Raw genomic sequence first — 11,883 nt, 5'->3', positions numbered from 1 at the left:
AGCTTCTCAGTGTATTTTTCTGCAGAGATCATGATTTACATTGAAATTTTTAACTCTTGCTTAATGTACCAAAGTATATTTTTATTATTTATGATGAGCAAATAGTTCTAAACGTGCCATGAGTCCTGTCTGAGTAAGAATCTCATACAGCTAATCAGTTTTAAAGTGAAACAGAAACATTGTCAACATGGGAAAGTTCAGGTAAGCAACTTTAAATATTTTCTTTTATTATTACAAATGCAGTGCTAAAAACAGATGATGATTCCTCTTCCACAGCAAGGCCTTTTGCCTGCTGGCATTGATAAGACTGAGAGTATCATCCATTCAAAATATCACTGTGACTGATTAAGTGCCTCCTCACCAAATGTGGTGTGGCAATATTGCACTGCTGTCTTGGGAAAGGGTCATCGTGTCCTGTCAACACAATGCAAATGCATCACACTGCATATTACATTTTGCAAAAAGTTACGTATCGTAAGTCATTGTTTTGCTGCTAACACTGCAATTCATAGAAATAATTACAAGCATAGGAACAGAATATATTCTTACTGCCTGGCTACCTACCCGCCTTTCAGTAAATGCCGAAGCTTCCATGATGACTCAAAAAAAAAAATTCCATTTGATCTGGTAAGGGTGTAAAATTATTAGTTAAGTCGGTGGCTCCACTAAACCTAATGAGCCATGACTGTTGTCCTCAGTGACTCAAAGGTTCTTAGTCAGGCATGTTTCCATCTACCAACCAGAAGAAGATCTGCAATTTCTGAGTCTATTCTGAGTATTATAACATATCTTACCATCTCTGCACTACCAAATCATAATGCGATATCATCTTAGCTTTGTGTTCTGTGGATGCAATTGCAATCTAGTGTTATAATTTTGAACTTGGCAGATGTCTTTCAGGAGAAGAAAAAACTTATTTGGGAAAATATAGTTTTGTTAGCTCAAAGTACAGAGACTAGATATTTCATATCAGGTCTGTATGCTGCATTATAGCTTGAAAATTAATTTGAATATGTTAAATGGGAAAACTGCATGGAAGTCCTTATGGACTTTATCATTTAAGTTAAATTGGGTGTTTAGTTCCTATTTTCCCCGATGTGCCAGCTCATCCAAATTCTATTTGCTGGATACTAAATAAATGCAAACAGTAAAAATTTGCCCCTATCCTTTAGATGATGTTTAAACAAAACATCAGAAATCTTTCACCATAGCTCACTGCCTCTGTGGATAGCTTACTACATGCATGCATACATACATCATAGAATACATGAAGTTGAATGAACAAAATACTGATTTATAGTAAGCTACCTTATTTTAATTCTGTACCATATGTAAAGTATAGAAACTATAGTGTGCACAACACTTTAATGTAAATACAATAAAATTATTCCTGGGGTTGGTTTGACACTAAAACTACAAAATCTGTATTCCTTTCCCTCTTGCTTTGCCATGGGTAAGTTACTGAGGAGTTTACCAGAGTTGTATTAGAATAATTGCTTGACTTCTGACATTTCTTCCTAGGAGTTACAAGGAAGGAGGGTTAGTCACATACCTAGATTTACTTATCTCGTAAGATGTAGACAAGGTTTCTGAGCCTGAAGTCATTTAAAGGCTTTTTAAAAATGTGCTTTCTGAAATGCAACCTGGCCCACTGTCCAAAAGTATGAGCAGTGCTTTCTGCACTATTACAGCCTCAGCTACCCATGGCTTCCGAACGTTTACCATAAAACCCAAAGCTGCCTCACAAAATGGTTCTCCCATGGTATCGTATCCAGTTTCAAACCTCATATAAGACCACTTGTGCTACATAGTCTACATATTAATGCTAGCGAACAGCCACTTATGAGCCAATTCTGCAATCCTCACTTAAGCTGGGTATCATTTAGGTTTTATTGACTTAAATTAAGCCAGCAAGATCTACAAAGTGTGAGTAAGGACTGCAGGATTGTTCACTGAAGAAAGAAAACAGGTAACCAATGTACACAGGATTATGATTTCATGGCTGAGTTTTGCAAATCATAAAATTCAGGACAAAAAAATCACGTTGCCTTTTTCACAAACTGAAAGCTTTCAGCAAAAAAATGACTGATATAAAAAAGATTTTTTGAAAACGGCATTGTGTAACTATTTCCTTAATCCTCTTGTGCAAAGCAAAAATATTATCCTCCCGCCCCTCATGTTCACTAGCTGTAAAATTAGACTTCAGAAACCCTTGTATGTTTTCTTTACCCTGTTGAACAGGAATGTTGTATGATGTATCAGTTTTTGAACTAGCTATAGTCTCTTGCATGTCTAGGAGTAAAAATCATTTTAAAAAGGAGAAAAACATTTAAAAAATAGATCTATTTTGTTTATATGGTGGTTGCCTTTCTTTTTTAGTAATAACTTTTGCCAACTCTTTCTAAAGAACTGCAGTTTGACGTTTATTGAAGTGTCATGAAAGTATAGCTTTGTGTAGATTTTTAACACTTGATTTCTCACAGATAAAGAAGCAATAACATTCTTTTCTTTCAAACTGCATTACCAAGGCATTTCTGATTAATAATTCTTCTGGCTATGTAATTTCAGCGGTTTAAAAAAGTTTGTTAGTAAGATGTGGAAGTTTTTCATTCACTACAAATTATTGAATAAAATGTATTCAGAAATGTAAGAAATTATTCAGTTTATTAAACATTCTGTACAAATGCTTTTGCTAGACTTATTCTTGCTGGAAATGGCATATAGTTTAATCCTCATAAAGACACATATAGCTTATTTTACTTTCCTTCAGTTATTGTATAAAAGGGTGGTTTCTGCCTCGGTTGTTTAATAATGTTGTTTCATAATGCAACATAAGTGTTGTGCAAATTAGAGGGACAAAATTGAATGTCAATATATGGATATCAATCCTGCTGTAAGCTTTCCCCACAAAGTATTTCCCCTAAAGTATGGAGGGCTTGGAGAATCAGGTCCACAGTTTTTATATTTGTGCTTGATCTTATGGTTTTACACAGGATAAGCTAGATCCTCAACTGCTATAAATGGTGTAATGTCATTAAATTTATTGGAACTATTCAAATTTACACCAGCAGAAAATCTAGTCTGCCTACTTCAATTGGTGAATGACATGCCCTGAAACTGCAGGATTTAACTCTTTGGTCTTATTCTTGCTTCTGTTGGACTAAACAGAACTGTTAATACCGGGAGCAGGAGCAGGCCTATTACTTGTAAATCCAGAAGACTCATGCTTACCGTTTAAAAATGAAGCATAATTAGAGAGTCTTCCTATTTTGTCTGAGATAGTATAATCGTACTCTTGAAATGCTTCCTCCTAATGAATTCCCAAATGGCATCATGTCTCTTATATGCTTAAGCTAAATGTTAATTGTAAGAGCCAATGATTGGCATACAAGTAATAAGACAGAGACAGATATTCATTTACAATACACCATGCTGACCAGGAATTTTAAATCAAAATGTCTTTTGACCAAAAAAAAAAAAAAGGGGGGGGGGGGCGGGGAGGGGAAGCAGTTCCTCCAAAACTTCCTGCAAGAAAATTTCAAGTATGTTAAAGTGTTTTGATTTTTCTGTCTGAAAAATTGAAACACCATATTTTATTTATTTGGGGTCAGGTCAACATGAATTAGAATGTTTTGGTTTGGGTCAGTTCAACATTAATCTGTGTACACCTAGGCTGATGCAGTGCCTTACATGCCATCATTTGATTTATGAGCCATGCTCCCTGTCTGGATGATATCTTCTATGATGCTCTGCAGTCTTCCTTCTGGCTCAACCATCTGAGTGCATCTTGAGGAGATATAGTCCAGCCCGTACAAAAGAATAGAGGCACAAGGCTCATACACTACAACTCCCAGGACACATTGGAGCAACTCAGACAGACACAATTTAGTATTGAATCACATCACAAAACCTCAGTCTTGTTGAGAAAACTCATGAAGCGTGCACGCATAAAATGCGTTTTGTCGATAGTATCGCAATAAAACACAGCAATTTTGCCAGCAGCATTCTGCCTCAAAGCCATGAGGTTTAATGCCACTGTCGACAGGTTCTCTCAACAAAAAATAGCTGTGTGGCCACTCTGGGAGGGCCTTCTCTCAACAGACCGGCATCCAGGACAATGGGCAGCCCTGTCTGCTGTGCTTCTGGGTGCCTGCTTTGCTGAGAGAACAGACGGGCAGTCTGGTTGCTCTGTCAACAGAGCAGACTGGTCTCCCAGTTGGCTTTTGTGAGTGTGGCTGCACTCTGTCAACAGAAGTTTTCTTGGGCAATCTCTTCCAAGAGTGACTTCTGTTGATGGAGCACTGTAGTGTAACCATAGCCTCTGGTAATTCTGAATCAATCATTTGCTGAAATTTCTATTAAAAATATATTTCAACTTTTCAACCCAATATGAGATAAAAACGTTTTGAAATCTTGACATTTCCCATGGGACAGAAATTCTGAATTTCAACCCACAGTACTTTTTAACCTTTTTTTTAAAAAAAAAAAAGAAAAAAAGTATACTGCTTTCAAATAAAGTACATTTTTTATAAATTTAAAAAAAATCTAATTGAGCATTATATTTTGCTGTTACTTCTTTACATCCTTCCCTTCGGTATTTTATATAAACACTGCAAACAACTGATTTCAATACCTGGGCATCAAGTTCTATCTTTTATTTGTCATTGATCATGTTCAACATATACTGATATAGTGACAGTCCTGGGAAGACAGCAATACAATACAAAAAAGTATTGGAAACGAGATTTTTTTCCCTTTATATTCAATGTAGTGAGAAGCTTCCCACTACTTTTCAACATGGAAGAAAAATGGAGACATAAAGGATTAGATATGCCCCTTTTCTGTGCAAGTAACCCCCATGGAAATCTATGAGAGTTACGTGAATAGGTTAAGGATAGCCTATGGCCCTAAATAAAAACACCATATTCTAGTTGCACAGAAAATATATGTAAAAGGAAACAATGAGAAAATATACCTCTGATATTTTCAACACACAATCATATAACCATAAACTGTCACATTTTCCTTGTTGCCATTGATATTTAAAATGCCATCAGAGGTATTCCAGGGAAAGGAATATAACATTCAAGATAGAGTTAAGTAAAATGTAAAGTTTATTTAAGGAACAAAATAAGTACTTTGGAGCTGTTAACTGACATTTGCAATGTAGCCTGACTTTTGATATTGATTATGCATCATCAGATTTACTTGCAAATAAGTTCGTTTAGCTGATTTTATACATATTGTCTATTGATTGGCTATATTTTTGTATTTCCTCAAATGCCTTAATAAAGTGATATTAAATATATACTGCATTTGTTGCAGATTTGTTTTCAGCTTGTTCATTAAAGGGGTTGTTCAAAGTCATTCAAACTCTAGGCGTATGAGACGATAATTTTATTCCCAGAGTTCCCAATCCTGCAATGTGTCCATGTGTAAGGAGCTCTCTTGACTTCAGCGAAGCTCTGCACCAGTGCGTGGATCTGTCTATGTGGAGCTCATTGCAGGATCAATGCTTTAGGAAGGAAGGGTGGTCTTGGGACCCCAGACTGGGACTCAAGAGACATGGATACACAACAGACTTCTTGTGGCATCTTGGCAAGTCACTTAATTTCTCTCAACTCTCAGTGCCTCACCTGTAAAATTGGGATGATAATTAACTCTCTGCCTCTTAGGATATGTCTACACTGAAATAAACGGCCTGTGGCACTTAGTCTTAGAGCCCAGGGCACTTGACTCAAGCCTGTGGCACTCAAGCTGTGAGGCTAAAAATAGCAGCGTAAGCAGTCAGGCTCAGGCTGAAAGGTTAAGGGATGAAGTTCTTATAGCTGCAAACCAATTCTAAAATGTCTACTCTGCTATTTTTACTCCTGTCCTGAAACCATGAGTCAACTGACTTGGGCTCTGCAATTAACAGTGTGGGGTTTTCTCTGCATACCCTTCAAGTGTTGCGAGGATACATTCATTCATGTTTGTGTGGTAGTGGAGTACTCCGGTGCTGGGTATCATATAAGTACCTAGGTAGATTTACCAACCATGTCATTCAGCATCTGAGACTGTGGGCCTCTGAACTCCAGTAATCTTCAGTGCTGAGCACCATCAGCTCCCATGAAAGCCAACCAAAACTGAGGGCTGCCAGCACATTTTGCTGTAAAATGTATTTTGGAGTAATTCTGTTACATTCAGTTCGCTTTTGACAGTCTGTCTCTTTCAAGCTAAAAAGTCCAGTATTAAGCTAACTTCCAAATTATTTCTCTGAAGTTTAAAGTTTCCCTCATAATGGTTGGTTAACATTACCAATATGGCAGTTCTGATGTAAGACAAAAGCATCCACAGTATTTACATGAAGTCAAATCAGAACTTATGAATGTATAATGGTGCCACAATTTACTGGATATTTAATGTACTGCCAATATTATTTGGGGTATATATTTTAGCACATTTATTTTGTTCAACTAATGTGTTACTCCACTTGTGTTACTATTGTTGCTGCGCAGTAAATGTATTATTCCACTTGTCTTACTATCATTGCTACTATAACTTTTTAAAACTTGAGATGTAAACAAAAAGTCCAGCCCTTAAGTCATTACTCAAAGTAAAATTCACAGTGAAGTTTTGGACTTAAATTCTCAAAAACATTGCAAATATGATAAAATAAACATGCAACCAAGTAATATAAATCCATTCTAACCTGTGCATGATTGTGGTAATATACACATTGGGCAGGAGTGACAAAGTCCCATAAATTGTATCATTTATTTATGCACTAAGAACCTAATCTAAAATTCAAGAATGTTAATGGTAGCCTTTCCATTGACTTTAGTAGATTTTTTGCATCAGTCCTTCACAGGACTGGCAGGAGCCTCCTTAGGTGAGTGAGCATTTCCCAGATTCTTGGAATCCCAGAACAGGATTGAATGTCTCAGAACATCAGAATAAGGTACAAAATGGATAATTCTTGTTATACTGATATTAACCAGCTGGGAGTCCAGTGATTATGGTCCACAGGTCTGAGCCTGTTCCCACTGAAGACCTTGAAAGCTTTGCCTCTAACTTCAGCGGAAAGAGAATGAGAGTCATTTTGGAGACTGGAGGGTTTTCTTGGTCTGGCATTCTTTTAATTTCTTTACGTTTGCCATCTAAACCAGGATTTCATGGACATTCCCATAAACTAGTAGACCGAAAGGGTGTACCCGGTAATCATTCTACACAGAGAATTAGGGCCTAAAAATAGATGGCATGTTATAGAGACTACATCTACACTGACAAAAACCTTTGAAATGGCCAAGCTAATGGCCAAATCAAAGAATACTCATCTGCACGGGGTCCTTTTTGAAAGGACCCTGCCCATATCAAATCCCCTTATTCCTATCAGCTGATTTATTCATTTCAGTGCTTCCTTAGTATTCTTCAATTTGGCCATTAGCATGGCCATTTCGAAGTTTTCTGTCAGTGCAGACACAGCCATATTGTGGAACTGTCATCTTGTGGCAGGTATTACCTTTCTTTATTACTGTTCATGGTATGTAAAAGAAAACTAACCATTGTTATCACTACAGTAACATGACATTTCAAAAGAAAAGGACATGTATGGATTTAAATCTGTTAAAAGTCAGATCCCTGAGAAAGAGTTGATACGAGAGATTTTTGGTACTAATTTAATAAAACCACGTGTAACCAAAAACAGCAGGCTGTGTGTGATGTGGGTTGCAGCATTTTAGGGCATATAGTCTTGCATGCACAGGCTTTTCAGCTGCGATATGATGCAGACTATGCCCTACCAAAGATTAGCAGTATCATGGAAAAGACCCGATAAATCCTTCATGCTTGAAAGTCCCCCTGACTTCATTAACTTTTCTGTTCATGAAGGGCTTGCAGGGTTGTGCCACAAGGCAACACACTCAGCAAAATGTGTGGATGTGCCAGGCCTCTCACTTTCCCATTGTATCTGACAATATCCATGTCTATGCTAGCCCAAATCTTCGAAATGGCCATGCAAATGGCCATTTCAAAGATTACTAATGAGGTGCTGAAATGCATATTCAGTGTCTCATTAACATACCGCAGCTGTGGCTCTTCAAAATTGCCACTTTTCGCTGCCGCATGGCTTATCCAAACGGATCATTTTCGAAAGGACCCTGGGAACTTCGAAATCCCCTTATCCTCACTAAATTTGGGCTAGTGTAGATGTAGCCTGTATGACATATAAACATATAATATTGCTGTATAATATTGTAATATGTAACAATGTCAATTGTTTATGGGTCAAGGCTCTTTCTCCCCAGTGCATGGTGTCTCCGAACCATACAGCTGCCATCGGGTGTCTCATCTGTTTTCTCTCTCATACAACTGGGGCCTTATTTGGTGCAATAAATTTTAAGATGGATCAGACATCATGGATTTCAGGTCCTAGACATATGTCTTCCCTTATATGTCCCTTAAATTGCTGCATTTGTTCTTACATTTAATCTGATCCAACTAAGACCAAATTCTACTGCATAGAACACGACACTGACCCCCTCCAGGGCACTGAGAGATCGCTGTAGTACCTGGTATTCTTGTTCAACAGGATGAAGATAAGCCTCTTTTTAGAGCGCTTTCGTTCTCTACTGTTTCTCTAATCTAAATTCTTCTTTTTGATGTACAGAGTCAGCCACATAAAGCTCGCAACAACTGCTAGCATGAAGAATGTGGAAAAAACTCAGATTCACTAGTCACCAAATCGTACTGAAACCTCCCAATGTGGTAAAGAACTAACAGTGAAGCACAAAGACGTAAGTAACTATTCTCTCTGTTTTTTGTTTCAAGGTTTTAACTCCAGAGAGAGCAAGAGAGAGAGAGTGGGCCTAATCATGAAAGTTGCTGAGTACCTTGAGTTCCTCTGAACTTCAACTCAGCATCTTTTATGAACAGGCTCAAGCAAAATTTCAGTGCACGTAACGTAATACTTTTTAGGGGACAGAATGAATCACACCTTACTCTGTGAGTAGCCCCACTAAAGTCAGAAAGATTTCTTAAGGAAAAATATGCTACTTAACAAAAGTAAGAAAACCGGGCCATGGAATATCAACAACATTGTGTCTTACCAGTATCTAATTTAAAGTTATTTTGTAGGAAAAAAAAAGAAAAAAAACCTAGCAGGAGAGAAATCTGAATATTTTATATTGACTTTTAACTGACCATTAGACCTTACAGATCCCAATATTATGTTGTCTTTACCTACAATTTCTCTAAAATTTACTGGCAGTCATGAACTCATTAGTCTAATGTTCATTCAGGTTTCAACATGTCGCTTGTACTCACGCTGAATAAGATTTTTCAAAAGCACTTCAATGGAAAATGTGCTCCAGAGTCACTTACTCTCTTTTGAAAATCCCAGCCACTGAGCAGGATGGAACTCACATAAGTAATCCCATCTAAGTTCATACAAGTACCCAGGGAGCAAATTATTGAAATGAAAGTGGAGCTGGACATTCTATGAGTTTTCAGTTAGGAAGTCTTGGGTATTATGCAATATTCTTGCAGTTTTTTTTCCCCTCTGTAACATTTTATCCTCAATGTGTTAAAATTTTTCTAAATCACTTCCATTGAATATGCCAAACTGTAGCAAACAGATCACTTTGACCATGTCTACACTAGCACCCCCTTTCAAAAGAGGGATGCTAACGAGGCACTGCAATGAATAGCATAATGGCAGCCACAGCACTTCGAAAGTGCCGCTTTCAATCATGCGTGGCTCGTCTACACGGGGTCCTTTTCAAAAGGATCCCCACAGATGTTGAAATCCCCTTATTCCTATGCAATCGAAAGTGGCACTTTCAAAGTGCCACGGCCGCCATTAGGCTAATAAATATGCAGCACCTCTTTAGCATATCTCGCAGTGTCTCATTAGCATCCCCCTTTCAAAAGGGGGGTGCTACAGTAGACGTAGCTTTTATGTTATAAATAAGGCAAGAAAGAGAAGCTTGTTGGACAGATGACAACAAAGAAATAATGAAGTGGATTTGTATCACCAAAAGTAAGTTAACGTTTCATTGCAAAGGTTATACTATACTACTGTAAAATGCAAAAAACAATGTTTAAAAGTAAAATTTAACCTTTAACTAATCCAATGAAATACTGAGGTTTATGAAGATATCTTGTCATAGAGCATCTCCTGTAAAAAATAAAAAAAACAACTGTGTGATGGCAAATCCCATTGGATCAGCACAAAAATAAGAACCTCCCCACAATAGTTACAGTATCTTTTTCCTTCGTTCTCTAGTAGGACTCCAAAACTTGAAGCTCCAACTGAGCCTTCATCTATGTAGGTCTTACTGGTCAAATTCTATTTTTTACTCAAGCTGCAGTGTAATCAACCTCTCTCAGGTAGACTGATGGCCCAAACAACCCCATGGTGAAAAATGCAAAAAAAAAAAAAAAACTCTCTTGATGGATCACATCAGAAAGATCCACTCTGTCAGGGCACTGAGATGAGATCCAACTGGTTATAGCCACGGAGTCTGCCTGCAAACTGGCCAATCCCCAAAGATCTGCCACGATTCTGGCCTCAGAGTGGTTTGCATTGAAACCACACCGTGAGGGGCCCCTCCCAGTGACAGCTGCCCCATGGGAATGGAGTACGGAGAAAAGATAAAACAAACTCATGTTGTACTCACTTTCTCAAGAAATCTCTACAAGTTCAAAGGCAGCACAATGTGCTGTACCCACTGCTCCCCAAGAGTGGACTCAGATTCACAGAGGACTATTCTATCTGATCCAGAGAGTGGAAGGAAAGGTGCTCTGGAGAAAGATTCAGTCCTCTTTTTCCTTGGGGTGGAAAAAAGGATGCATATTCAGGGGCAATCCAGGTCTCTATGGGAGACTTCAGTAAGGAAAAGAAAAAATCCATCAGATTACCACAAAGAGTACACACATTTCCTGCTCTCCCAGGCTAGGGCTACACTGTAGCCCTACCTCGAAATAAGTTATGCATCACACGTCTTGTGTAATGTATTTTGAGGCATCTTATTTCAAACCCCATGCAAGCTACACTGCACCAGAGTTCAAAATAAGTGCTTATTTCAAACTTCCCACTAACCCTCATACTATGAAAACTGCTATTTTGAGCATGGCGTTTGACTGCACACCAATTTTATCCCAAACCAGAAACAGCAGCAAAGCCTTAGCCCCAGGGAATATTCATATCAAGGTTCAAATGGGGCTCTCTGCATTTGCACTCTCCAATTCTAAAAAGAGACTAAATGCACAACTTCCAATGCTATCCACCTTCGTACACTATTCTTTTTCTACTGTTCAAATATTGACAATGTGGTTTCTATAGCCCCTTCTGATGTGGAGCTATTGGGAGATGTGAAGTTAGTTATGTAAAGCTTACCTTGAAAGTACTACTATTAATAGCTTTGGTATGAGACATGATGGTGAGTTTTGCTTCATCAACTAAATGCCAGCTACAATGTGTTGCAGAGGAAAAGGGAGATCAGCACTGTGTTTGTATCTTCCCATCAGACCATGTTCCTTTCCTATGAGTGTTCCCTAAGGAACACTCCCCTGTAGAGATAACTTGGATGACTGTCACCCAGGTCTGAGCACCTGGCTTAGCCTAGCCCACTTGTGAGTAGAGACAATCCAAAGACCCACCTGAGATACTGTGTCCTCACCGGTGCCACAGTTACCCATGTGCATCACTAGGACTGTAGGGAGCATATGTTTCTTTTGTACTGCAGTATTCCGATTCGTTCTATCATTTTTCCCAGCGTACTGCAGGAGAACCTGTGTGGCTTTCACGGTGCACAGGGAGGAATTTTGAGAAAGTCCTAGAAGACTATCAGCATCTGAGTGGTTTAGCGTGCATCTTCACTGCCAAATAAACAGGTTACCAGA

At 38.3% G+C, this 11,883-nt stretch overlaps 1 long non-coding RNA gene across 1 annotated transcript; it reads right to left on the bottom strand.

The window, feature by feature from the left end:
- Window positions 1-5,152: 5,152 nt before the first annotated feature.
- LOC142008585 (uncharacterized) lies at window positions 5,153-10,815 on the bottom strand. Its single transcript, XR_012644181.1, has 3 exons — window positions 10,659-10,815; window positions 10,098-10,156; window positions 5,153-5,636 (listed from the first exon to the last, which is right to left on the bottom strand). It is a non-coding gene; the product is annotated as an uncharacterized LOC142008585 (long non-coding RNA).
- Window positions 10,816-11,883: the final 1,068 nt, after the last annotated feature.

Source organism: Carettochelys insculpta, chromosome 2, assembly GCF_033958435.1.
Source record: "Carettochelys insculpta isolate YL-2023 chromosome 2, ASM3395843v1, whole genome shotgun sequence".
Lineage (NCBI taxonomy): Eukaryota > Metazoa > Chordata > Testudines > Carettochelyidae > Carettochelys > Carettochelys insculpta.
This window is presented reverse-complemented; position numbering and strand designations above follow the sequence as displayed.